This window comes from Tiliqua scincoides, chromosome 2 (genome assembly GCF_035046505.1).
Source record: "Tiliqua scincoides isolate rTilSci1 chromosome 2, rTilSci1.hap2, whole genome shotgun sequence".
NCBI classification, from domain to species: domain Eukaryota; kingdom Metazoa; phylum Chordata; class Lepidosauria; order Squamata; family Scincidae; genus Tiliqua; species Tiliqua scincoides.
Genome location: NC_089822.1, coordinates 174,248,267 through 174,276,076, shown reverse-complemented (window position 1 = coordinate 174,276,076; position 27,810 = coordinate 174,248,267). Strand labels below are relative to the sequence as shown.

Genomic DNA, 27,810 nt, shown 5'->3' with positions numbered 1-27,810 from the left:
AAACTTTAGGCTGCCATTGGTGATTTCTGAGACATCCCCCTTCCTGCTTGAGATGTTGGCAGAGGGCATTTACATAGGGTACTTCCAATACTTTGAGAGCTCTTTTTAGCAATGCATTACATTCCAGTTAAAAGATCAACATGAATGTGTGAATGGTATTTTAGAATTTAAAATGCCAAATCTTTTGAGCTGCCTCCTATATCTGTAATATGATAGTAGTTCTTTAATTTAAACATCTTCAAGCAGAAGTAAGGGACTTTGGGATAACAGCCTGCTTTCCAAAATGAAATTACTTGATTGATCTACTCACAACCTGCCAAGTTTGAGTGATTAATATTTATGACCACTTGTCTTCAGTAAGGACCTGCATAAATCAGGAGTATCTGATTAGAAAACTTTTGCATTTCCTCCCCTGCCCCTGTGCCAGTTTCACCTGATCCAACAGGTGTTCTTCACCCTGACACATGACAAGGCTCTAGCCTTCCCACCAGCATGTGATGCCTTTGCACATTGCAAAGTGTTTTATGGAGCCTTTGTGTCAGTGTGAAGGCATGGCGCACCAGCAGAACACTGGTGCACCTCTGAATTAGGATTGGGGTCTTAATCAGTATTGGCAATAAGGCACATTGCTGCAACACCTCCCACTATCTAATTGTTGCATAAACTTTATGGGTCCCTGTGCCAGCTTACAAAGGTGTAGGCCCTGCATGAGGTAGGGGATGGGGATTTGGGCTTGTCCATAGTCCCCTCTTCCCTGCCTACCACCCACAGAAAATTGCCTGTCTGTCTGCTACACCGTAAAAAAGTGGACAGATTGAGCAGGTGTATGCATATGGAGGATGTCCATATATGTAGTAGCTTCAAGGCATGTCCTGAAAAATAGACAACTGTAACTATATTTTGTGGAGGGGGGGAGTGTTGGCCCCGCAGTGGCTGCTCATTGGACCTGCATCTGCTGCTGTTTCCTGGTGGCACTTCCTTGGCTATTGGCATTAGGACTGGTGGTTTGCAGTGATTGGCTTCTTACATGCCTGACTGACATGGGGCCTCCACCTGTGATTGGTGCATACTTCCAAGTTTACCATGGATGCTGAGTTACTGGGAGAACTGTACCTCCATAGAGGAGTTTGGGCTTTGATTCCCTTCCCCTTTGTGCTGAACAGGCTTAAGATGTAACCAACATTGCTTGCATGTTGCACCAATATAGTAGGGATGCTGGTGTTGTTTAGGCATAGGATACCACTGTTCATAATTTCAGACTACAGTGGGTCTTCTTTATCAGTGGATTCAGAACCCGTGGATTCTGAACCTGCGACTGAAGGACCCACTGAGGACCTCCTGTGTGCGACCAGAGGTCTTCTGAGTCATGGGGAGGCTACATGCAGATCCAGAATTTTCAAAGTAATATGTTCTTTTAGAATGTTCATCTCTCTTTTCTGGGACTTTGACATACATGTTGGCCCCATCACCTTAGCTTTGTCCAAAGGAAGCCATTTCCCCAGGAGATTCTCCTCCCTTCGATTGTCACTGCTGTGATGAAGTCGTAGGCTCTAAACAAGGCAGGAGTCTTCTATGCGTCAGGAAACATACTAGCAATAATCCTGTAACTTCCTGAGTTTTGCAAATGTTTATACAAGTCTTTAAACAAAAAGAAAAGTCTATTTGTCTTCCCAAGAATGTGTTTGAGAGACGACTGCTTCTGGTGATGAAGGGAAGCAGGATCTAAACCCAGCTGAAGCTAAGAAAATGACAGTAAAACTTGAGTTTTTATTTTGTCAAGATTTGTCAAATACCAAATATGGCTACAAGTCCTAATGCAGTGAAGACTTGCTCTTATGCTCATTTTTTGTATGAGAGAGCTCACTGCTATTGTGATGTTAGCAGGTCTAGGCATCACAATGTCAATGTGTCACATTTTAATTCAGTATTTTTATTAAGCTGTAAGCTTAATAAGCTCCACAGTCAGGGAATTAGAGGACAGGTCCTCTCATGGATTGAGAACTGGTTGGAGGCCAGGAAGCAGAGAGTGGGTGTCAATGGGCAATTTTCACAATGGAGAGAGGTGAAAAGCGGTGTGCCCCAAGGATCTGTCCTGGGACCGGTGCTTTTCAACCTCTTCATAAATGACCTGGAGACAGGGTTGAGCAGTGAAGTGGCTAAGTTTGCAGACGACACCAAACTTTTCCGAGTGGTAAAGACCAGAAGTGATTGTGAGGAGCTCCAGAAGGATCTCTCCAGACTGGCAGAATGGGCAGCAAAATGGCAGATGCGCTTCAATGTCAGTAAGTGTAAAGTCATGCATATTGGGGCAAAAAATCAAAACTTTAGATATAGGCTGATGGGTTCTGAGCTGTCTGTGACAGATCAGGAGAGAGATCTTGGGGTGGTGGTGGACAGGTCGATGAAAGTGTCGACCCAATGTGTGGCGGCAGCGAAGAAGGCCAATTCTATGCTTGGGATCATTAGGAAGGGTATTGAGAACAAAACGGTTAGTATTATAATGCCGTTGTACAAATCTATGGTAAGGCCACACCTGGAGTATTGTGTCCAGTTCTGGTCGCCGCATCTCAAAAAAGACATAGTGGAAATGGAAAAGGTGCAAAAGAGAGCGACTAAGATGATTACGGGGCTGGGGCACCTTCCTTATGAGGAAAGGCTACGGCGTTTGGGCCTCTTCAGCCTAGAAAAGAGACGCTTGAGGGGGGACATGATTGAGACATACAAAATTATGCAGGGGATGGACAGAGTGGATAGGGAGATGCTCTTTACACTCTCACATAATACCAGAACCAGGGGACATCCACTAAAATTGAGTGTTGGGCGGGTTAGGACAGACAAAAGAAAATATTTCTTTACTCAGCGCGTGGTCGGTCTGTGGAACTCCTTGCCACAGGATGTGGTGCTGGCGTCTAGCCTAGACGCATTTAAAAGGGGATTGGACGAGTTTCTGGAGGAAAAATCCATTATGGGGTACAAGCCATGATGTGTATGCACAACCTCCTGATTTTAGGAATGGGTTAAGTCAGAATGCCAGATGTAGGGGAGAGCACCAGGATGAGGTCTCTTGTTATCTGGTGTGCTCCCTGGGGCATTTGGTGGGCCGCTGTGAGATACAGGAAGCTGGACTAGATGGGCCTATGGCCTGATCCAGTGGGGCTGTTCTTATGTTCTTATGTTCTTAATACTTACATACTGTACATACATACTGTAAGTGTCGCATGTACAAGTGGTCAACACGCTGTACAAGAACAAAGGCGACAGGGGTGACTGCAACAACTACCGCGGCATCTCTCTTCTTAGTGTAGTAGGAAAGCTGTTTGCCCGAGTTGCACTAAAGAGGCTCCAGGTACTTGCAGAGAGCGTCTATCCAGAATCGCAGTGTGGATTCCGAACCAACAGGTCCACCACTGATATGGTATTCTCCCTTAGACAACTGCAGGAGAAATGCAGGGAACAACGACAGCCACTCTTTATAGCCTTCATAGATCTCACGAAGGCTTTCGACCTGGTCAGCAGGGACGGCCTCTTCAAGATTCTCCCCAAGATCGGATGTCCACCCAGGCTCCTCAGCATCATCAGATCTTTCCACAAGGACATGAAAGGCACTGTTGTCTTCGATGGCTCCACATCAGACCCCCTTGACATCTGAAGTGGAGTGAAGCAGGGCTGTGTTCTTGCGCCAACCTTGTTTGGGATTTTCTTTGCTGTCCTGCTGAAGCAGGCCTTTGGAACTGCAACAGAAGGCATCTATCTCTGGACCAGATCAGATGGAAAGCTCTTCAACCTCTCCAGACTGAGAGCAAAGTCCAAAGTCCAGCTGAAATGTCTGCGTGACTTCCTCTTTGCCGACGATGCAGCTATCACTACCCACTCTGCCAAAGATCTCCAGCAGCTCATGGATCGTTTTAGCAAGGCCTGCCAAGATTTTGGACTGACAATCAGCCTGAAGAAAACACAGGTCATGGTTCAGGATGTGGACTCACCTCCCTGCATTACAATCTCTGCGCATGAACTGGAGGTTGTCCATGACTTTGTGTACCTTGGCTCAACAATCTCCAACACTCTTTCTCTCGATACCGAGCTAAACAAACGCATCGGTAAAGCAGCTACCACGTTTTCCAGACTCACAAAGAGAGTCTGGTCCAACAAGAAGCTGACGGAACATACCAAGATACAGGTCTACAGAGCTTGCTTCCTGAGTACACTTCTGTACTGCAGCGAGTCATGGACTCTTCGCTCACAACAGGAGAGGAAACTGAACGCATTCTACATGCGCTGCCTCCGACACATCCTCGGCATCACCTGGCAGGAAAAAGTTCCAAACAACACAGTCCTGGAACAAGCTGGAATCCCTAGCATGTATGCACTGCTGAAACAGAGACGCCTGCGTTGGCTCGGTCATGTGAGAATGGATGATGGCCGGATCCCAAAGGATCTCCTCTATGAAGAACTCGTGCAAGGAAAGCGCCTTACAGGTAGACCACAGCTGTGATACAAGGACATCTGCAAGAGGGATCTGAAGGCCTTAGGAGTGGACCTCAACAGATGGGAAACCCTGGCCTCTGAGTGGCCCGCTTGGAGGCAGGCTGTGCAGCATGGCCTTTCCCAGTTTGAAGAGACACTTGGCTGAGGCAAAGAGGCAAAGAAGGAAGGCCCATAGCCAGGGAGACATACCAGGGACACACTACACTTGCTCCCAGTGTGGAAGGGATTGTCACTCCCAAATCGGCCTTTTCAGCCACACTAGACGCTGTGCCAGAACCACCATCCAGAGCCCGATACCATAGTCTTCCGAGACTGAAGGTTGCTAACAACAAATTAAGCTTAGAACGGGGCTTTTCAAACTGGGGAGTTGCGACGCCCCAGTCTGTGGGCCCTGGCCTCTGCTCCCTTAAGGGGTGGGGGGCAGCCAGGAGGCAGGTTGGAGGCAGAAGTGAAAGTGGAGTGATTGTGCTCCACTTCTGCTAAACCGGAAGTGGAGCACAATCGCTCCACTTTCACTTTTGCAGCTTCGGGGAGCCCTGCAGAAGGTCGCGCAGGGTTTCCCGCACCCCTGGGAGGCTGCAGGAAGCTCTGGTAAGTGCATCCAAGCCCCTGCAGCCCCCTGAGTGGCGTGATCCTGGGAATCGCACCACTGCCTCCCCCCACCCCCACAAGGACTTATAGCGGTTTTCAAACTCCCTGAGAGTTTGAAAACTGCTGGGTTAGAGAGTAGAGCATTGATTTGCAAAACACAAGTGTGTTTCTTGGTTCTGTTAACTTCTCCCATGACCTTTTGTCTAACTCCTTTTCAGACTTTATCCTTGGGAAATCCTTTCCAAATTGACTTGTCTGCCAATAAGACCTTGTGCATTGCAGAAAATTCTGGAGCCATGTATGCTGGCTGTGCAGAATGTGGTTTGTGTGAAGCGCTGGCCAGGGCTCTCGGGCTCCAGTGTGAATTTGAGCATGCACTCTAGACCTTGCCTCACAGGAGCCTGATGTAGATGTAAGACTGAACTATGATTTAGCCCTAGGTGACTGAAGCTAAGGGAGCCATGGGGTTGCACAATATCTCCTCTCCTCTCCACATGGTTCAAATGTGCAGATTAAGAAGAGATTTTGCTTTGAAAACAAACCGCAACTCTCTGACATATTAGCTCAGAATTGTGGGTTGTTAACAAATGGGAAAAGTCAGGTTACAGAACCATAGTTTATTATTTTGCTTTATCCTAACACTAGTTATTTATGGGATGGAGAAGTCACTCAGTTAGAACTACATTTAATGAGACTGACTGCCGGGAGACTTAGGATGGACAAAGCGTGATGGTATTTCACACAGTGCATAATTCATTTGTGGAACTGGTTGTCATAAGATGTGGCATTAGCCACTAGCTTGAATGACTATAAAAGGAACAAATCCGTGAAGAACAAGTGCATCAATGACTATTAGTCACAATGGCTATATGCTTCCTCCAAGTTCAGCAGCAACATGCCTCTGAATGCCAGTTTCAGGGGGAGCAATGGTGTGAGAGTATGCTTTTTTCTTGCTAGTGGGCTGTTTCTGTTACATTGTGGCTGGGCCTAGGGAAGGTTTTGATTTTGATTTTTCCAGTAACATTTTTGTCATAATTTACAACAATTCAGGTGTTTGTCTAGAGTTCTAGCCACTCCAATGTAAACTGACTAAAATGATGCAAAGTTTATTCTTAATATATTTAATTCAGCAGTGCCATACTCTTTTGTAAGTAGTAGTTTCCAAACTCAATGAAACTTCACTTACTATACCAAAGCTTCAAATAGTGAAATATCACTCCAGAAGAAACTGGGAATTAATGTCTTGTGTGACATGCTAAGCATGTTTTAAGGGCATGTGACATTTGAATAATAATTATTAAATTGTGTGAACTTTTTAAAAATAGGAGAATACTTAAATCAACTGAGCATGTTAATCTTCATAAGCTTTGAAATAAAATCAGAGGTTTAAATGGGATATCTAAATCTGATACAATTTTTTTTCCTGAATCTGATTGTTTCCAGCAAAATACTACCCATTGTGCATCTTTTTGGCACATATTTTCTGAGTTTTTTAAATGAAAGTGTTTCATAAGGAGATATTCTTGCTCACTTGCTGCCCCCAAGGGAAGCTGTGTAGTCTTTAATAATCTTCAAGATCACCTTGAAACATTTTAAATGGCAAAGCAGTAAGAATACTTTGTACAGGACTTCCATACTGTTCATCACCTCATTCAAAATAATTGTGGGAAAGTTACACAGATTACATAAACATCCTTGATAGATATCTATTGTTGAGAATGCAAGCCAACTATTATGTGAATATGACATTCTTCCTGGGTTAGCATTATTTTAATGGTTACACAGAAGATTATAAGGCGTCCATTTGTAAGAGTTTAAAAGAGGAGAATCTCCCATATGTTTTTTGACTTGTTTTTTAGTCATGGAAGAAAATAGTTTCATGTGAAATACCTGTTTCATTTGGACATGTACACCAGGAGGCAAGGGAAAAGCAAGAAGAATCAGCTACTACAACTTGGCATGCTCTGACATTTGAGCAGTAAACTAGATGGAAAATAACTTTCTCACCACAAAATATTTGTCATTTTAGGTGCTGCGAGATATAAAAGGCCCTCAACAGAAGTGCTGTGTTAAGGAAAGACGTCTGGATCTTGTGAAATAGTTGAGCAACTGTAATACAGTTACTGAGTTGGAAAAGCACAATCTCTCTGTGTGAATCTTTTCCTTTGCAGTGCCAATGTATGTTATATTCCAGCTTCCGATCGATAAGAATCTGCGACCTGTTGTATGGTAGAAGCAATCTTGACAGAGATTTCTAATCAGGAATTACTTAGTTCCTGAAAGTAATTTGAAATTTACAATCATTTATTTGTGCAATTATCCTATTAAGGGCTTCAGGATTTGTAAGCATCCTTTTGGATGTCTTGGAATTCATGTGTCACTCTAAGAGGCATGATTGGCTTCCTTCCTTCCAGCACTATAATTCTATGACTGAAATAAATGAAGAATGTGTATTTCACATTCTTTGTACAAGTGACCCAATGATGATTAAATACACTGTGCTGTACCATCCAGATGGAAACCAGGGCATCTATATCGATTTTTATGGCTATGAATGAATGGAACTTCAGATGGAATGATGCTAATGTTGTATTTTTCTTTTGAAATGGAAAATCCTGTTTCAAATTTGGTGATTTTGTAGTGGCACTGGGAAATTACTTTTAAGGGAAAATAAATGTACAAATTGTCCTTATCAGACAAACCTGTTAGAAATGCCAAGAAAACCTGCTTTACAGCTGATTTTAGAGGATAGAATAGTACAAATACACACAAAATTTGCCAGACATGAGAGGCTCATTGAGCTGGGTTCCAAGAGGGAGATCAGTTAGGAAAGTTAGCTGCAGGTGAATGTTAAATGGTAATGTTAGACTTGGTAATTGTTGGTTCTAGGTTTGGGAATTATGTTGAGTATAATTTGCAGGTTTTTATGGGAATAGCTTGCATTCATTTTTCCAACTAGTGGGTATCAATGTTTTGTTTGTGGATCCCAACCTGGTGTCCTTGTCAGCTTGGTATGTAGGCAATTCTTCCTGTTTCTCTCAGAAAATTAAAAAAAAATGAAATTGTGAAGTGGTAGTTTTACTAGTCTGTTGGCGTGGGTGTAAAATGGAGTGGCATGGAATGCCTGTGTGTGTACGCCAAGGAAATTGAGGTATTATTCAAAAACCAAATTGCATGCATAGTTTTCTAAACAACTCATCACCAGTGGTGTTTCATAATACCAGATCTTCTGGCTTTCATATGTGAAGAGAGGGAAAGATAAGGTGCTCAAAAATGTGTCTGCAAGCCAGGACAAACTAGAGAATACAAGCTTCATGTGGAAAAGCATGTGTAATGATGCAACTTCTTCTCTTTGCTGTTTAAATCCAAGAGACAGAATACAAAACAAAATGGAGAAGCCTTCCAGGAATTATGTTTCAGTTTTTATAACTTGTCCAAGCACTGGGGAGTTAAGTTTGGTGGCAAAGGCTTCTGCTTCTGGAACGGGATAGATTCATATCTATCAATTTGTTTTGAGGCTAATTAGTCAGTTGGTTCACTGTGAGAAATTGCTCTCTTTTCCAGTAGGACCATGTATTCTCTGGCTAGGTACTTGTGCATTTTTCTATTCTTGGGTCAGGTAGGTGACTCTTGGTTTCCTTATCCCAAAAAGGAAAGCATAAAACATCTATTTAAAACGCTTTTTGAACTTTGAACCTTCTGATTCAAAGCCAATTCTTGTGGTTAGCCAGCAGTGTGAGCTCATCCCAAATCGGGAAAAAAACAAATATATATTTGGGGCACTTAGTGTTCTTATGTAATATCCTTGGATTTTTGGCAAAGACCAGGTGGGAAACTGCATGGAACATAATTTAATATGGCTTAAAAACTGGGTGGACTTCCTTTTCTCTGTTAACCTTTCAGAGCAGCAGTGAAAGCTGAGTGACTAAACACTGCAGTGCGGTGGTCAGGGGTTATCTTGCCAGAGCATTTCCTACTCTTGTTTGAGCTCTTCAAAAGAGTTTCCTTTGGCTAGGATTCACTTTTCTCTTGGTGATAGAGAACTGGAGGAAAATTTGTCGCGATAACAATCTGAAGTGGCAGTTGCCTCCAAAATGGGGAAGATACATATCCACCCTCCAGGCCAATTTCCAAGTCATTCTCATCAGCAGAGCAACTTGGGTCAAGAGGTGGAGGAGACCACAGAAAATGGTTCGTTAAGCTAAGATGTACAGCTGTGTCTACTTACAAATTCTTGCCACCAAGCACTACTCTGCCCAGATCAAACTGGATCACCACAGATCCACGTAAAACAGACTTGCAAGGTGAGCTCTTGCCTCATCAATCTCCCACCGCTTCCTGGGTTGTAAAACAATGGTGCTGTCATTCTGAAAATGGGCAACTCACCAATCAGCAGCATTCACAGATTATGCACCAATTATGGGCCCACAGTCTCAAGTCACTGCTGCCCATGATCTGGTAATATCCCCCAAAGTCCACCTATTCAGTGCGCCAAAGGAACTTTGTGGGGGGCGTACAGCATGCAAATGACATTGACACTCCCACAATGGTACCAATGCCTTGTTGCTTTTGCCCTCAAAATGGTAGGAGTAACCAAAACAAGTGAAAATTTGTTGCACTTGCAAACTGATTAAGGGCTACTATGGGTGAGAATATTTCTTTTCTGTAATGCAGACCATTATCAATGAATTTTTGTGTACTGTGTCAGAAGAGAGAGGTTAACCCAAGGAGTTAACTCTGTCCATGTTAAAGCTAATATTATAGGCATGAAATCCAGTCTTACAGTGCAGTCCTATGCCTGTCTGCTCAGAAGTAATTAATTTCAAAGGGATTTGCTCCTAGTAAATACGCCTAGGATTGAAGCCAGGGCTTCCTCCTCCCCACCACCATATCAGCTTTAAGTCTTCCATTTGTGAATGAACAGCAAAATAGTCCAGGTGCTGGACATATGTTGTTGCCAAAGCTTTCTATTATTTTGTGGGAATATGACACAGGCAGAAGGACTTGGCTTACAAGAGTGAACCTTGGCAAGCAATAAAATGGGGGTCACAATTCAGTTTTATCCTTTCTCTTGGGTCCTTCTTCTCCATTCATAATATTAAAATGTCCCTCTGGCAGCTGTGTCAATTGCTTACATGGAAAACAACATTAGGCAAGCCTGTATATTTTTAGCTCTGTATTTTTTTTTTAAATGCAGTATTTCAACTGAAAACTAGGAGAAAGGTTGTGACTGGTCATCTCTTCAGTCAGTAACTTGGGGGAGTCCCTTTTTTGGATTGTGGAGAGCAGCTCTAGCTAACGTCAAGGTCATTTGACAGCTCTGCTAATGAATTTTCTCAGAGCCAGAGCAAATTGACCAGAGCAAGTTACTTTCTATGTAGCTCATCACTGAGAAGTAGAAAGGCTTCATTTTGCTGTGAATACTTGTCTCACCTGTCCTGCTACTTAGAAATGTTATCCAGGTAAAGGTAAGCATGCTAATATTCTCCTCTAAAATTAATAGAGTTTTATGTGCTTATTCTCCAAATGAAATTGGTGCTACTTTGGAAGGATTGGAACATTCACTGGAAAACTGTGTGCAGTGCTGGATATTGTACTGTATGTAGATGCTCAGCCAAGGGTGCAGCCTTCATGGGCCAGTGTGTGTCCCTGCGTCAGCCCAGCCAACTCCCAAGGAGGCACAAACATGCTTTACAGCATGTTTGCAACCCTCCTGGGCTGGTGCAAATCAGCAAATCATGGTGCAAAGGAGTTAAGGATTGCACCCTTAGTTAATCTTAGTTAAGATTTCTTCCATATGAACATCACTTGCTATCACAAATTGTTGATCATGGCCTTTAGACCCTCTTCCATTTTATGGGTGCACGAATATTAAAACATGCATCAAATGGACCACACCTTTAACAAATCCTTTTCACTGGCATAAGAACTGAGTTGTCTTGCTGGATCAGACCAAAGATCCATCTGTTTCTGATCATGGCCAGCCAGCTTGAAAGCCACCCTGGAATTCATGGGAAATGTATGGAGGGAATAGAAGAGGTTATTGCTTGCTTAACAAAGTCCAATTGCGTAACAATATTCTATAAAAACTTGCACTGCTCACCTGCAGGACCTCTGAGAAGAATTCTATCAGGGGGTACAAAGTTCCTTTTGGGCATCTTTGCAAAGGGGAGGAGTGAAACCGAGCGGGGGAGGGCAGTGAAGGGCAAGCAGTATGGGAGCAGGGAGGGACAAAACAGGGTGGGGGAAGGATGGAGACAGCTGGCAAAGTATTTGAAGCCCAGGTCTACCCACCCATATGGCACCAGCAGCTAGATACATTAATAATGGCAAACCAAAAACACTTGTAAGTCTCTCTCAAATCTTTTAAATATAGACAATCATGAAGAAAATTAGCATCATCATATTTAGGTTCACACTAGAATGGAAAGTGACCTGTGCATACCAAAACTTGCTTCTGCAGCAGCTGTAGTCTTGCAGCTGTGTCCCTGAGCTTCTATACAGTCCTTCACTATAAGCAGATCCACAAGCCAAAGAGCTACTGCAGCAGACCGGTTTCCTCCCAGATTTGACATTGTGATAAGGAGAGTCATATATGCATTCCTCGGCCCAGCATATATGGCTTGCCAGTAGTTGCAGGTGCACACTCATGGTAGCGTCCCCAGCATCTCATGCAGGCAACAAGTCTGAGTAGATAGGCAAATGTCAGATTCCAGGAAATTTCTGGTCCCCCTCCTTTGGCTCCTGGGCCCCCTTTATGACACTGGGCCCGGGTACAAATTACCCCCTTTATCCCCCTCTTCTAGGCCCTGCTCACCCAAATCCACTTTCTGGAGTACTGTTTCAGGAGGGAAATGGGCAGAAAAGGGGAGAGGAGGGCATTATTTTGCCAGATATATATAATATAGTTTTTTTTTTAAATGCTGGGAATGCTTTATCCCTGTAATGGATATCAACCTTGATGGAAGGTGTGCAAATGATATACAATATATGTCGAGCAAATATACATTTATTATGCAATAAGCTGATTAGGCAGGCTGCAAACGTGTGCATGTATGTACAAAATGTATGGGATGAACAGTTGGAAGAATATTTTCACCTTCTGTTTTGATCACTCCAAATTAACAGCAGCCATTCTGAATAAGATGTGTTCATGCTATGGTAATTAGTAAAGGTTTTGTTAAATATTAAGGATGAAACAATGATCAGCAAAGCAAATAAAGATAAGAAAGTGAAGAGGGATTATAAGTCAGGTTTTATTTAAGAGGAATGAGCAATTGCTGTCTCAAAGGTGAATGGGATCAGTCTCTCTGCTTATTCATATTGGGAATGATCCACCCTCCAGGCCAATTTCCATGATCCAGCCAAGTTAAGCATTGATCGCAATAGAAGAAAGTTGAGCCAACAATTAACTGTTGGGATCATTGTGGCTTAAGTGTGCTTAACTTTTTGTTATGGCCATGTCAATCTGATATTTTTTAACAGATGATAGCAGTACAGCTCTAAGAACTAATTATTGCTGATACAACTTCTTGACTCGGGTTTCTCACATGATGCTGAATACTTGTGAACTTTCAAAGGGGTAGCCATGTTACAGCCTAATCCTGAGCTGCCCAGGGTGCGGGGCTGTGGCGGTGCCGAAAATGGCTGCCACTGCATCCTGTGCGCCCCAGGCAGCCGCTGGCAGCTCCTCTGGAGAAGGGGACTTTCATCCCCTTTCCCGGGTAAACTGAGTAGCCCCACAATGGGGCAGTGTGACCACAACCAAAAGGTCAGCAGTGAATCAAGTGCCTCTATGTTGGGCAGTGAGCCTGACATGGAGAATATGGATCCACCTCCCTCCCCCCAGCACGCCTCCTCCCTGCCCTCTCCCCATCTCCCGCCTCCTCATAATGCCTCCTCCCTGCCTTCCACCAGCCTCCCCCCTCTCTAGAACACCTCCTCCCCACCTCCCCCAAGCCTCCACTTACCTCTCCGCTGCTTGGCGGTTCGCATGACCGCTGAGCGGTGGAGCTTCAGTGCTTGCCCAGTGCTAAGGCCCACAAACGTGCCTTACTGCACGTTTGCGAAGTGTGTGCCAGTGGTAAGCCGGCATGCCGAGCTTATGCATGTCTACTCAGAAGTAAGTTCCATTAGAGTCAATGGGGCTTACTCCCAGGAAAGTGTGGATAGGATTGGGCTGTGAGTCTTTTGCAACATTAATGGAGTTTGTAGCATCTTAAAGGCTAACCAATTTATTTCAGTATAAGCTTATGTGAAATGCAGTTCATTTTATCAGATGCACTTACCTTGATGTTGCTGGTTTGTTCTCTGCATTTCTCTGGAAGAGAGAAATTTGTTGTTTCCCAGTGAAAAAAGTTTGTTGTTTCCCAGTGATATATTTTATCATGCATGCATACACACTCTATTCAAAGAATGATGTTAAGTTTGAAATACTCAGTAGTTAGGATTGTCTGACTCTTTGCACAGATGTCTTGTTACGATGTCACTTCTTTTGTGCCTGGTTGCTTTGGCTGCTTTCACAGTTGTTTTCTTGTGATAGCAGCCAAAGGCAGCTGTCTTTGCACTGATGGTTGAAACCTTCAAGTGAACTGTTGTTTTAGAGGAGGAGTGTGTATGTGCTGTTAACTCCTTGTATACTTTGGGAATCCTCTGTTTGGGGCTTGCATATAATATAATATAATAATAATATACAGTATTTATATACCGCCTTTCTTGGTCTTTATTCAAGACTTTATTCAAGGCGGTTTACACAGGCAGGCTTATTAAATCCACGCAGGGATTTTTACAAATTGAAAGAAGGTTCTCTCTTTCAAGAACCACCACATTCAAGGTGTTACACTCCGATCTGGTTTAACATTCTGGCCTCCATCCTCCCACGCTCCGAGCAGATGGAACAGCTCAGCTGCAGCTTGCCAGCTGCTTCAAGGTCGCACGGTGCCGGTGGCCTCGAACTGGCGACCTTGTGGATGTTAATCTTCAGGCAAATGGAGGCTCTACCCTCTAGACCAGACCTCCTGCATATCTTATATGGACCTACTACTTGACAGGTAGATAAAGCGACAACTACTTTCATGCTTCCTATCTTCAGTGGCTAAAAATTAAAACATATTTTTTTGTTAAGAAAGTCAAACAAAACATTTTACTTGAAGTTTAAAGTTTTTAGGCGTTTACTCAGTCTGTGCAAATGGTTCTGTACAAATTGAACTTCAAAGAAAAAATATACAACTAGTAAAAGTTAAAAGCAAAATGAGATGAGATGCTGTTTTCAAGCCTAACTTCATCTTTTACTTATTATTAAGCATTATTTCTGCACATTATTTTTAACTGTATCACTCAAATAGGCTGTATCACTCTAATTTCCATGTAGAACATCCTAGTCCTCTGGCAGCTGCTCTCTTTCTGAACCAGATTGAACTGCTAGAATAAACGGAAGGGGGTGTGCAGTGTCATTTTCCTACTGGGGCTTTGACTCCCAGTCCCAGCAGGAAAAATGTGCTCCACAAGGCATTTGGAAAGCCTGCTGCTTTCCAAATCTCCGCCTTGATGGAGTCACCAGAGATGGAGCTGCATTTCTGTCTCCACCTTCTTGTGCCACAAGGTAAGTTGCAGAGACTTTGGAGCAGGTCAGAGGTGATGTGAATAGGATAGGCCAGTGGTTCTCAAAACATTTTAGCACAGGAACCACTTTTGAGAATGACAATCTGTTCAGGACCCAATGGAAGTGATGCCCAGTTGTGGACCTCCCATTGTATTAGATGGGGCAAATGCCCCAGGTGCGAGCCTCTACGACCCCGCGGAAGTCTCTCTGAAGCTTCTGATGGGGTTGGAAACTATGTTTCTGGTTTCTTGGAAGCACAGTTTATTGCATCAGGGAACCTCAGAGAGGCTTCCCCAACGCTGTCCTGGGTTGCACAAGGCTCCATGAGTCTCAGGTGAGTTGGGGGGGCACAGGGGCAGCAACAGCCCACAGGGGGACGTTATCACAAACCTTTGCACCAGGGGGTGGGGCTGGGGAGGTCTGCCACTGGTGATGTCATCAACCTGGAAGTGATGTCATGGCTGGAAGTGACATCAAACAGGAAGCGCCCTCAGCACATGTTAATACATGTATTAACAGTATTAACATGTATTAACAGTATTAAAGGGAGAGTATCCCATGGCATTTTATTAGCTTTTATTTGATTATTTCTCAGCCTTTTTCCAATAGCAAAATGTAAAAAACAAAAAAGCCTATTTACAACCTTGACACCACAAAATAATATCCTGGACTGCTTGGCTGCCAGAACAAATATTATGCAAAGGTCAGCTTGGAAGAATGTCAGCATCCCAGCTTATCAGAGCCACAGTTAGCCACAATTTCATGAGCCGGAAACAAAAAAAAATTAAAGTAATTGAAACCAGTTTATCAGAGCTAGGCTAGCAAGCAAGGACCACCTACTACACCAGTCCCAGGTGGCTTACAACTGGGTCTTGCGCACACACCTGCAAAAGACAGCCCAGGGACAGATTTCTACCTTGCATTTCAGAGAACATTCTTTGCACAAGATCAATAGATGTACCTTCCCACCTCCAACTCAGATAGTTTCTAGGTAGTTGTAAGGCTTTCCTCCTTCACTTTTGAAGGGAAAGGAGGTGCAAAATGGTGTAAGCAAGGAGGGGAGCAGGCTAGGGAATGGGAAGGTTAAACAGGGAGACTTGGGGTTGGAAAACTGGGGATTTGGCAGTAGTGGGAAGGGAGAGGGAGAGGAGAAGAACTGGGGGAAGGAGGGAAAGGAGTGGAAGAAATGGTTCTCAAAATGCTCTCTGAGAACAGTATAACATCCTCTATGTCTCAAGAGACATTCTGTTTTTGTTTTAGTTTTAAAGGGCAGCTGCCAGGACAACCATCACCATTGCCATCACTGCAATTCTTGCAGCCCATTTCATATATCCCTGTGGATCACTGGAATGCTGAATTCTCTCACCCCAATCCTCCCACCCCATTTCACATATTCCTGCAAATCAGCAACATGCTTAGTTCACTTCCCATTTCCCCCATTCCGTTTCACGTACTCCTGCACTCACTCACCCTAGCAGCTCTTCAGTCCTGAAGTTTAGGGCCTGACTGGAAACTTTCAAAATGGCAGCACCCAGGTTTGCCACCTTCCAAGATGGCACCACCCAACTAATTTGCAATCTTCCAAGATGGCAATTGTCAGCCTATTCCGGTCCACCAGAGATCGGGTTGTGACCCACAGCTTGAGAAACAGTACCATAGACTATTGGGATTTGCAACAGTTAAATTTCTAAGAAAGTTACTGTCTTTTTTCCCCGTTCATTTTCTTAATAACATTTCTGCCCAGCCCACGGGTATACACATTTGATCCCTGTTGCATATATGCAATGTTGGGCAAAAATGGCTTAAAATCTCACCTGGAATGTAGTTCCATCTACAAAGGAAGAGGTTCTGAGGACTTTCTTTTTAAAACTTTAGTTGGAGAAATAAAAATAGTGAAGCAACATGGCCAGTGGCGTAGCTAATGAACGTGTAGCTAGGTGCAGAGCTCAAAATGATGCCCCGGAAGTGATGTCACAACCAGAAGTGACATCACACCTGGGCTTTTTAAAAAGTGCAAATTGGGGGGAAACCTGCCTGCTCCCCCCAGTTGTTCATCACCCACTTGAACTGCGACCTCTCCCCCAACCAGTGGCATAGCTAAGGCATCTATATGCTACCTAGGATCAAAGAAGATTTTGTAGTCCCCCCTCTACAACAAAATCAAATTTAATTAAGTAAATAAATTACATAAGAACATAAGAACAGCCCCGCTGGATCAGGCCATAGGCCCATCTAGTCCAGCTTCCTGTATCTCACAGCGGCCCACCAAATGCCCCAGGGAGCACACCAGATAACAAGAGACCTCATCCTGGTGCCCTCCCCTACATCTGGCATTCTGACTTAACCCATTTCTAAAATCAGGAGGTTGCGCATACACATCATGGCTTGTACCCCATAATGGATTTTTCCTCCAGAAACTCGTCCAATCCCCTTTTAAAGGCGTCTAGGCTAGACGCCAGCACCACATCCTGTGGCAAGGAGTTCCACAGACCGACCACACGCTGAGTAAAGAAATATTTTCTTTTGTCTGTCCTAACCCGCCCAACACTCAATTTTAGTGGATGTCCCCTGGTTCTGGTATTATGTGAGAGTGTAAAGAGCATCTCCCTATCCACTCTGTCCATTCCCTGCATAATTTTGTATGTCTCAATCATGTCCCCCCTCAAGCGTCTCTTTTCTAGGCTGAAGAGGCCCAAAACGCTGTAGCCTTTCCTCATAAGGAAGGTGCCCCAGCCCCGTAATCATCTTAGTCGCTCTCTTTTGCACCTTTTCCATTTCCACTATGTCTTTTTTGAGATGCGGCGACCAGAACTGGACACAGTACTCCAGGTGTGGCCTTACCATCGATTTGTACAACGGCATTATAATACTAGCCGTTTTGTTCTCAATACCCTTCCTAATGATCCCAAGCATAGAATTGGCCTTCTTCACTGCCGCCGCACATTGGGTCAACACTTTCATCGACCTGTCCACCACCACCCCAAGATCTCTCTCCTGATCTGTCACAGACAGCTCAGAACCCATCAGCCTATATCTAAAGTTTTGATTTTTTGCCCCAATGTGCATGACTTTACACTTACTGACATTGAAGCGCATCTGCCATTTTGCTGCCCATTCTGCCAGTCTGGAGAGATCCTTCTGGAGCTCCTCACAATCACTTCTGGTCTTTACCACTCGGAAAAGTTTGGTGTCGTCTGCAAACTTAGCCACTTCACTGCTCAACCCTGTCTCCAGGTCATTTATGAAGAGGTTGAAAAACACCGGTCCCAGGACAGATCCTTGGGGCACACCACTTTTCACCTCTCTCCATTGTGAAAATTGCCCATTGACACCCACTCTCTGCTTCCTGGCCTCCAACCAGTTCTCAATCCACGAGAGGACCTGTCCTCTAATTCCCTGACTGTGGAGTTTTTTCAGTAGCCTTTGGTGAGGGACCGTGTCAAATGCCTTCTGAAAGTCCAGATATATAATGTCCACGGGTTCTCCCGCATCCACATGCCTGTTGACCTTTTCAAAGAATTCTATAAGGTTCGTGAGGCAAGACTTACCCTTACAGAAGCCATGCTGACTCTCCCTCAGCAAGGCCTGTTCGTCTATGTGTTTTGAGATCCTATCTTTGATGAGGCATTCCACCATCTTACCCGGTATGGATGTTAGGCTGACCGGCCTATAGTTTCCCGGGTCCCCCCTCTTTCCCTTTTTAAAAATAGGCGTGACATTTGCTATCCTCCAATCTTCTGGCACCGTGGCCGTTTTGAGGGACAAGTTGCATACCTTAGTCAAGAGATCTGCAACTTCATTCTTCAATTTCTTAATAACCCTTGGGTGGATGCCATCAGGGCCCGGTGACTTATTGATCTTTAATTTATCAATGAGGTCTGAAACATCTTCTCTTTTAACCTCTATCTGACTTAACTCCTCGGTTAGGAGGGGCCGTTCGGGCAGCGGTATCTGCCCGAGGTCTTCTGCCGTGAAGACAGATGCAAAGAACTCATTTAATTTCTCTGCCATCTCTAAGTCTCCTTTTATCTCCCCTTTCCCTCCCTCACCATCCAGAGGGCCAACCGCTTCTCTGGCGGGTTTCCTGCTTCTAACATATTTGAAGAAGCTTTTATTATTCCCCTGAATGTTGCTGGCCATGCGTTCCTCATAGTCTCTCTTGGCCTCCCATATCACCTTCTTACATTTTTTTTGCCACAGTTTATGTTCCTTTTTATTCTCCTCATTAGGGCAAGACTTCCATTTACGGAAGGAAGCTTCCTTGCCCTTCACAGCCTCTCTAACTTGGCTGGTTAGCCATGCGGGCACCCTCCTGGATTTAGTGGAACCCTTCTTTCTTTGCGGTATACACCTCTGCTGGGCCTCTATTACTGTTGTTTTAAGCAGCCTCCATGCACTCTGGAGAGATTGGACTCTCTTTACCCTCCCTTTCAACCTCCTTCTAACCAGCCTCCTCATTTGAGGGAAGTCCGCCCGTCGGAAGTCAAGGGTTTTTGTTAGAGATTTGCCTGGTATTCTTCCCCCAACGTGCACGTCAAAACGGATCGCAGCATGATCACTGTTCCCCAATGGCTCAGTAACGTTTACATCTCTAACCAGGTCCTGCGTACCGCACAAAATTAAATCCAGAGTCACCTGTCCTCTGGTGGGCTCCGTGACTAGCTGATCTAAGCCACAGTCATTTAGCACGTCAAGAAATCCGGTTTCCTTATCGTGACCAGAACACAAATTGACCCAGTCAATATGAGGATAATTGAAGTCCCCCATGATTACAACCCTGTCCCTCCTTGTCACCTCCCTGATCTGTTTCCTCATTTCAAGGTCCCCATCAGATTTCTGGTCTAGAGGACGATAGCACGCCCCCAGTATTACATTGCTGCACAAGCCTGGTAATTTAACCCACAGAGATTCTACGGTGGAGTCGGACCCACCTTCAATCTCTACTTTGCTGGATTCTATCCCTTCCTTAACATAAAGGGCCACCCCACCTCCAACACGCCCCTGCCTGTCCCTCCTGTAGAGTTTATAGCCTGGGATTGCGGTATCCCACTGATTCTCCTCATTCCACCAGGTTTCCGTTATGCCCACTATGTCAATATTTTCCCTTGTCACCAGACATTCCAGTTCTCCCACCTTTGCTCGTAGACTTCGGGCATTCGCATAAAAGCATTTATACACGGAATGCCCCAGGATGGGCTGCTTATTTGCTCCTTTGTCCCCGCATCCTTCATCAAATTCATGCCCCTTACTGTGCTGGGGTGAAGAGGGACAGTTATTCTCCCCCTGCTAAATATAAGAGGAGCACCACTTGAAAAAGTGCCTGTTTACCAGTTAGCAGGAGTAGCTGTGTTATAAAACATGGGAATGACAGCCAACTCATATTAACACCTTATTGGTTTCATGCTGTATCATAACAACATCTCATTGGCTCTCAGAACAATCAGTTTCATGGGTCAGTTTTGAGTTAAGAAAATTCACTTTTTGTTCCATAAGGCAGTTGCGTTTTCATTTTCTGGTTAATTGGCCATAACTTTTGATAGAATACAGATATTCCAATGGGGTTTGTTTCATTACATTCTGCATTAAATTACCTTTCCAATGATATATAACATGATGGTATTATTCGTACATACCAAATTTATTCACAATTTTTGCCACTAGTGTCAAGCTCAGCTTGTTGCCCCCCTAAAGCTTGTTGCCCAGTATGGCTGCTACCCCCTGCACCCCTTTAGCTGCACCACTGAACAGGGCCTTTATTTGTGCAGCACTCTCTGTGTTTTGTCTATAGTATGTTCTCTTGTTCTTATCAGCTGGCATCTCTCAGAAATACAGCAGTTTACTGTACTTAGAAGTTGAATCAGGCAACAACTCTGGCATAGAATGATGTTTTCTCAGTTGATACACACACCTAATTTTTCCCTGACTGTTTTGTAATCTGGTTCTTCAAACTATTTTGGACATTGGATTTTTGCAGTTTGGATTCTGTCTGCTGTGTCTTGATGTCATTTAGTGTAGATACTTTGGCAATTTTTTGTTTTTCTCTTTTAGGGGGATAGCTCTGGATACTTGGCTGAGGGTAAAAGGAAACTAAGCAGTGTTGGGTTTCCCACCTCAGTTGTTCTAGAATCTGTCACATCTGGCCAGCAAGAAGAAAAGGGAGAAACTTAGGAGGAAAGTGAGATCCTTAAAATTCCTTTAGCAGAATGGTAACATTTTTAAAAAAACCATAATTCTGAATAAGTGATAAATGCATACATAGAATGTGCATCCAAAGCATTTAATGAATCAGTCTTGCTAATCTTTACCATGCTTCCCCAGGCTTTTTTCCCTTCCCATAACTTTAATTTGCTTTGGATAGCTTTGAAAACATCCTGACTTATTTGTGGGAATTGTGTGGGAAGCTGAGTGGATAAGGATGACAATTCAGTTTAGACATATGACAGGGATAGGCAACCTATGGCCTGTGGCCCAGATCTGGCCTACTACACAAAATCTGGCTTGGAGTCCCAAAAAGATGTATCCACCTGGTCCATGGTGGTCCTAAAAAAAAAAAAATCAAGTTTGTAATTCTATCTCTGTAAGGTTTACAATGTAAGCAGACAAAGGCAGAAGCTTCCTTTCAGTGTCATTCTTTGTCTGGGCATGCATCTCCCCATGCCATGCTCATCTCTTTTTTCCTTAGCTCTATGGTCTAATTGAGAGGTTCACACATGCACTTTGAATATGCATGCATTCTTACTATTGAAAGAGCCAATATCTGGCCCTTATGCAGAAAAAGGTTGCCAATCCCTGTCTTAAGATGTTCTGGTGAACATCCTACACAGCATTCACTACTATAAAAAAGAGAGCAGGAAGTTCATGAGGTCCCCATAATTACTCTACTGTTTTATCCTTGCCACATCTCTGTTACAGTTGTCTTAAGACTATGTATTTCAGCACATTCATATGTGGAAGATCAAAATAACTGTGCTATGTGTGGAAAAGGAAGCACAGTTTGTCCTGGAATCCTAAGTCAAAATGAATTCAGTGTGTTTTCCTTTGTTTGCTGCCACTTTCAGTAAGTTAAAACAAACTTATTTCTTTGCCCTTTCCCACTGCTTAATGCTTCTTCAGTAAGTGCATCCTTACATTGTTAGCTATGTCACACAATCTCTATAGCTGTTACTTTCTTAGGCTGGAGTGTTTGCACGTATTTGACTCTCCCTATTGTTGACTTGGTAGTATTCCTGTCTGCTGGCACATCCTCAACAACTATGGAATGGAGATGGACACACAGGCTATTTGTATTTTACACAGAGCCACTGGAGCCAGCTTTTGTATTAACTACTAAAACAAAGCGTTGTTTCATATGAAGTGTAAAGGTTGTCAAAACTCTAAGATTTCACAACATGCAACAGGCCATTTCCTTTGCACTGCTTAAACAGAGCATTTCATCCAAAGCAAATACAGCTCTTACTTAGAGATGTAGGGAATAAGGTTAGTCAGTTTCAAAAGAATGTATTGGAAGATTTATTTCACTGCTGTCATTAGGTACATTCTAGTCCAGACTTATTCAGCTGTGTGCCACCCAGCTGCATTTTTTCCCCATAGTGGGGTATCCACTCAAGCTGCAAAGAGTGCGTTAGACAGTTCACACATTATTCATATGTGGGGGAGGAAATAAGCATGGCTATAGAGGGACAGCCAGGGTAAGCCCAAGACCCTCTGGTGCCTGAGACTGCATGCCAAACAACCTTATCTGGTGATGTTCCTCCCAGCCTTTGCTCATCCCACTCCCTGAATTGGAAAAGGAAGAGGACGCATCTCAGGAGCATTTGGAAGGTATGCACTGTGCATGCCTAGCAAAGGCAGTGTATTTCCCCCTCTCTCCTCAACATACCTGTTGTGTAGACTGCCACCTGAATCGGCAGTATGACTGGAGCTGCAATAAGGACAGTCCAATTTGGGTACCCTGAGCAAATGAAAAGGTTGTTGCCACACCTTTACAACTGAGTGTGTGTATGTGCCAGTAGCTTCTGAGCATGGGAAGAGTATCAGTTGTGTCATGTAGAATGCAGAGGACCTTGCTCAGAAATCACAATACTTACGTACATCATCTCCCGAAGTACAAGTACCCAAACTCTTTGATCAGACATTTTATATAGCTAATGCTGGAATCCTAACCAACTTTCTGGCAGTAACATAAGGGCAATGCAACTCTCAGGTAAGGGAACAAACATTGCCTTACCTTGAGGAGGCCTCCGTGACTGCCCCCCAACTGCAGGAAGCAGCACATGCCCCACTGGCACAGCTATGCCAGTGCTGGAAAGTTGGTTAGGATTGCGCCCTAAGAGAGTGTTTGAATTTTGGCAGTCTGGTTTGCTTCCCTGGTTGGGCTGTCCCTGACCTGAAGTCAGGGGGAGAGAAGGGGAAAAGGTAGTGTGAAACAGTTGCAAAAATAAGCATATCCTTAGGAACAGAACTAAGGATGGAGGCAACCAGTTCATAGAAAGGAAGGAGGCAAAGCTCTCTCCATGGTATTTGGAATCCTTGGCTTGGTTTCATGGATGGGAAAAACCAGTCTGTTTCCTGAAGGATTCCACAGTTGTGGCTGGGAAACTCGAGGATAGATGGGGCTTTGGCATAGATCCCTTGAGTTGTTGTTTTGGCCAAAGTTTGGCAAACCAGCCACTTTACTTAAAATTTGGCAAAGCTCTTAGCCAGTGTAACCTGCTTAGCTGGTCACACCTGGGCCACCACATCCCCATTGCTATACTAGAACAAAAAATTTTCATATCTCCTTTTCCCCGTCCTTATATTGACAAGAATAACTTGCTCACTTTACCACTGCTTAAATGTCCTAAACCACAGAGCAGATCTTAAAAGGTGTGGTGGGCCCACACAGCAATTCAGTGTTGTGAAGCAGAGAAGTTATCACAGGCTAGATCAGGCTCTCCCTAGGATGGCATGTTCCAGAGGATACTGAGAAGGCCCCCTTAGGCACTAATGTTGGGTGGAGAGGGACTATCCTGTGTAGTTCTTGCATAATTTTCCCTTGGTTATGATATGTAACAAGGCGGAGACCGGTTGTTGTTTTTCTGATGAACCCTCACTAGGACCCAGGTTCTGTTTTGAGGGCTGAGAAGGATGAAATAGATGCATCAAATGCAAACCCACAGATTAGCTATTTGTAATGGGGTTAGCCTTAATGGCCCATCACATCAATTCTACATAAGGTATTTTGAAGAGACTATCACTCTTAGCAGTACTACTAAAATATATTAATGTGTGAAAACTAATCACAGGTTAGATCACTGAAATAAAGTTTGCTTGGTGACTGCAACTAGAGGCCAAGCACTTCCCTTGCATATTTCTGTGGAGAGTGCAAGCAGGATTTCTGGTGGTTTGTGTTTACATAGGAGATATTCCAATGACATCGGAGTTCAAATATGTGGGAGAAGGGGCTAGCTAGCTCTTAATGACGCCATTGACTGGAACAGTGCCCGTCTCAGCTATCTGTAGTGGCTTCTGTTCTGGATTGTGCGTTCTGCAAGTTTGATTCTATCTGAAAACAAGAGATTAGAGTTTAGGGGTAGCCCAGAGACATGGCTGTGAGTAGTTTTTGAGCAAGAGGACTTACTTGTCTGTGTTTTACTATTTGATTTGCTTAATAAAATCTAGCAGTTAAAAGTAGTTATATAAAACGGCAAATTAGCAGCACAGCAAAATATTGTTTTCAAAAATGTAACTTACCTTGTTAGTCAGCAAGACGTCCTCTCATTATTGTCTCAAGGCCTGCTGAAACAGCCTTCTGAAAAAACTGAGCTGCTCTGGTTACATCAGGATTCCTAGGGCATTTATACCAATGTATTTATTATTTAATGGCTGCTGTATCAAGCCTTGCATGGTTGAATGAAGTCTCACAATTCAAACATCACAGAAACACTTTCCGTACTGCCCTAAACCAGCTATTTTCAATCTCAAGGCACACTGAGAAGATACCAATATGGTGAAGGCACACCATTGGTTTTTTGGTAATTGCCAAGGCACACCTCATTGCCAAACAGGGGGCTTGCATCAGCCAATGGACCTACTATATATGATCCTCTCCCAAACTCCACAGCGCATCAATGTCGCACAACAGTGGTTGAAAAATGATGCCTTAAACACAATACTTTTCAGTAGTCTGGTTATACATTCTGCTGCTTATCAAGTATTGAGTCATCAAGTGATGTACACAAATATATGAGCCAGGCTGTAATCTGATCTTTTGAGATGAACCTGAAGTGAGTTCATCAGCTCAGCTTAACTCATGGTCAAGCCATTGCCTGACCTGAGATGCAGAATGCAAGGTCTGTCATTTTATTCTCTCTGTGTGTGTGGGTATGTGTGTGTGTGTGAATGGGCTACTGGCTTGATTCTGCTAGGAGTGGCAGGGTTTTCAACTAGCGTTGTCCCCTTATGCCCTTACTTTGTATGGAGAAGGTTATCCTAGCTATAAATAGTTTCTTAATTTGTTTAAAGTAAGCCACTTTGAGATTACTTCCAAGACTCTTCATGCGCAGATAAGGGTACAAGTGCTAAAACTTTATTCTAGTTTGGAGATGTATGATGTATCCTGTGCTAAATGCAGAATCCTTAATTCTAACATATGTTTAATATTTTTACCAGGATGGAATAGTTTTGTAAGGAGCTGGAGCAAGAATTTGGTCTATCCAGTCCAGCACCAATAAATTCTTATTCCATACTGGATTGGCTTGTTTTGTCCTTTAGGTTATCTTCCGTATATCAGACTTATAAAATTTGCACTGGTATTTCTTTGGTATATAACTAGAAATGGCATCTTAAGAATTAGGTTAAAATTAGTTTCACATTTAACACATGAAACTAATGCTGCAATCCTAACCTCACTTTCCTGGGAGTAAGTCCTATTGAACACAATAGGACTTACTTCTGAGTAGACCTGCTTAGGATTGTGCCCTAAAAGATACTAAACAGTAAAGTTTTGAACAGAAGTCTGACATTTAGCTATAATTTTGAATGCAGCTTTCTATGTTATGAATGATATGTTCTGTTAGAATAACTATGAATACCAATTGTTGGGGAGCAATGAAGGGGAGAGCTATTTGCCTACATGTCCTGCTTATGTGTTTCCCATAGGTATCTGACCACTGTGGGACACAGAATCCTGAACTAGTTGGACCTTTGGTCTGATCAAGCAAGGTGGTTAGAAACTGCACAAGTAGCAAGTTGTTATATTTTTTTTCTTATATTGACAAGTTAGTGTAGCCAGATCTGCGAAATGGACAAACTAAAAATTGTACTGCTGTTAACTAATTTTCTTCCATACCTTGGATTTTTCCTGCATGCACCTGTCATGTTTTAGCAAGGTCAGGAGGTATTTATATTTAAAAAAATTCTGCTTCCTTAGATAAATTAGTTTTCTTTTTAGCCTTTTTCCCCTTTTGTGGGGAGAGGAATTGGGACGGGGGTGGGTGGGGTGGGACCGGCAAAGCCCTGCCTGCAAAGCAAATTGAGTAAATATCAGGAAGTAAGAATCATTCCATCATTGCTGAGTATTTCATTCATTCATTCATTCATTCCACCTTTATTGGCATAAAAGAGTATTTCATTAATTATATATACAAATTTCTGAAGAACCATGTTAGGTTCTATCTGCAAGTGTTTTATGAACACCACAAATGCTGCTTATGAATAGTAGAAAATCTTTAACCAATAGCAAATGTAGTGTTTGCATGCACTGGTCAATTGCATGCACATAGCTGCATGTACATCATTGTTTTTATGCTATTTTTTGTTTTTAATGTTTTTATTAATTGCTTCTAAATGCTTTTAATGTTTTTCTTTGTTTTAGTATTTTTTGTTGTTGTTGTAAACCGTTGTGAACACTAGAAAAGTGGCATAACAATCTTTTAAATTGGTGTTTCCCAAACTGTGGGTTGCGACTGAATTGTTGGTGGGTCATGAAACTGACAGGCTAATAGGTGACAAGGAAAATGTTTTGAGCCCTATGGAAAGCGAAACTGAGCTACATGGTTGTGTTTACTTGCAAGCTGGTAGACGTGCCTTGGCTCCTATCAGCCACCCAAAAGGGAACACAAGGCACCAGAATCAGGTGTCCTAACTTAAACTGGTTGTCTGGAGAATGGTCCTGATTCAGTGAATGTGGAGTTCAACAAACGCTTCAGAAGGTGGTCACCCCACCATAGTAAAAAAGATAAAAACATAGGCTTGACCAGCTTGTAAAGTGAAACTTTTTTAAAAAATTCTCTTAAAACTAGATGGTGCCTGATACAGTGTCATTTTTAAAAATGGGTCTTGGTGCTAAAAAGTCTGGGACCACTGTTTTACATAAATATATATCTGAAACTGCAAGCTTCTTAAATTTTTGGCTTATACTAAATCCATAAGAGCAAAATAAAATCAAAAGTCTCCTCTGTTCCAGACAACCAGTTTAAGTTAGGACACCTGATTACAACACACTTTTGGTTTTTGACTCATAACTTGCTATTTAGGCCTTTTCCTTGCAGGAGTGAGACATGATTCATTTTGAAAATGCTGTTAGTTCAACATGTTGAGCAGCTGTTTGCATGTGCATATTTTGCTGAGACTAGCTACTGTGTTGTATCTTGTAACTAGGTTTCTTGGCAATACAACTACCCTGCTTTACAGTAAACAAGGTCAAAACATTTATTCTCATCAACCAGATAAGTTCACTATTTGTGGAATGTATTGTTGTTGTTCTCATTCATAAGTGTTCCTTGGGCAAATTCACTTTGAAACTTTCTTCCATGTATTGCATTTAGGATTGGATGTTAAAAGTTTTATTAATTAATTATTATTAATTATTAATTACTAATTAATAAAAGTTTCTCTTAAAACTAGATGGTGCCCGATACAGTGTCATTTTAAAAAATGGGTCTTGAATCCATGAGGATTTTTACATGACTCTTAGTGCGCAATCCAGAGCGCACCTTGGGCCGACGCAAGCCCTTATGCTGGCCCATAATGGTCTCAAAAGTGCCATAAAGCACTGTCGTGCCATCTTTGGAGGAGGATGGCTAGCGCACAGATGTGCGCCAGCCTCTGGAGGCTGATGTGAGCCCTGCTTGGCTGGCCTGAAAGGTAGGGCC

The 27,810-nt window shown here is 43.2% G+C and overlaps 1 protein-coding gene across 4 annotated transcripts in view; it reads left to right on the top strand.

The window, feature by feature from the left end:
- The window catches only part of LOC136638835 (rho GTPase-activating protein 7-like), a 110,935-nt gene that overhangs the window by 43,193 nt on the left and 39,932 nt on the right, over positions 1–27,810 (top strand). For 2 of the 4 annotated variants that reach the window (XM_066612866.1, XM_066612864.1), the window contains exon 1: positions 10,411–10,544. The exons of 1 other annotated variant lie outside the window; for it this stretch is intronic. The gene's annotated coding sequence lies outside the window, so the exon portion shown is untranslated. Of the gene's footprint in view, positions 1–10,410; positions 10,545–27,810 lie in introns of those variants that run through there. One more of the 4 variants, XM_066612865.1, reaches the window with a different exon arrangement.